Genomic DNA, 753 nt, shown 5'->3' with positions numbered 1-753 from the left:
GAAATTTTGTCATTCTGTCCATTACCAGCAAACTTTACTTTGTACCATTTGGCTGTGTGAAAGTGAAACTGTGCCAATCTTATATAATAATCTTTTACTCCTAGTGAATTTAAATCCCTAGTTGTAAGTTAAATTGTCTACCAATTTGATCAAACCTGGGACTAACGGATTTATGAGGTCTACAACCTATGAGGGTAAAGCAACTATAGCGACAATATAAAGTGGGAAGGGCATGAAATACATCATCAGTGAGAGTGGCATGGTGTCAAGCAATGGTCAGAGCTTCCAGCTGTTCTAGCAAAGGCTAGTAAACCTCCATATCTCTGTTGTATACATCTTGGACCAACTCCTTATACAAAAAATCATTTGCTAATGGTTTATAAGCTTTATTTTCCAAGATATATGTGGTGGAAGTCTCAAGGCCCTTGCCTCTTTGCTGAGCTATTGTAATTACCACCACTATTGTTGCTATATTTGATTCCCGCAATCCAGAATCCCAATAACTGTTTATAACAAATCAATCTCAACAATAAATTCATGAATATTAGCAGAACACTACCTTTCTGTGGAATTCAATAATTTATTTACAAGAAAATGACTCCCTTGATCCCTTTAGTTGAAGATGAAAATAAAATAATAGAATATGAACGTTTATAAAATATGTAACACCTTAAAAACACATTTTATTCTGGACCACACATTCCTTCCAGCCTACAGGCCTGGACACCAAGTCTACCCTGATATAAAGGAAGG

This window comes from Penaeus monodon, chromosome 15 (genome assembly GCF_015228065.2).
Source record: "Penaeus monodon isolate SGIC_2016 chromosome 15, NSTDA_Pmon_1, whole genome shotgun sequence".
NCBI classification, from domain to species: domain Eukaryota; kingdom Metazoa; phylum Arthropoda; class Malacostraca; order Decapoda; family Penaeidae; genus Penaeus; species Penaeus monodon.
The sequence above is the reverse complement of the archived record's forward strand: the minus strand, read 5'-3'. Positions refer to the sequence as shown.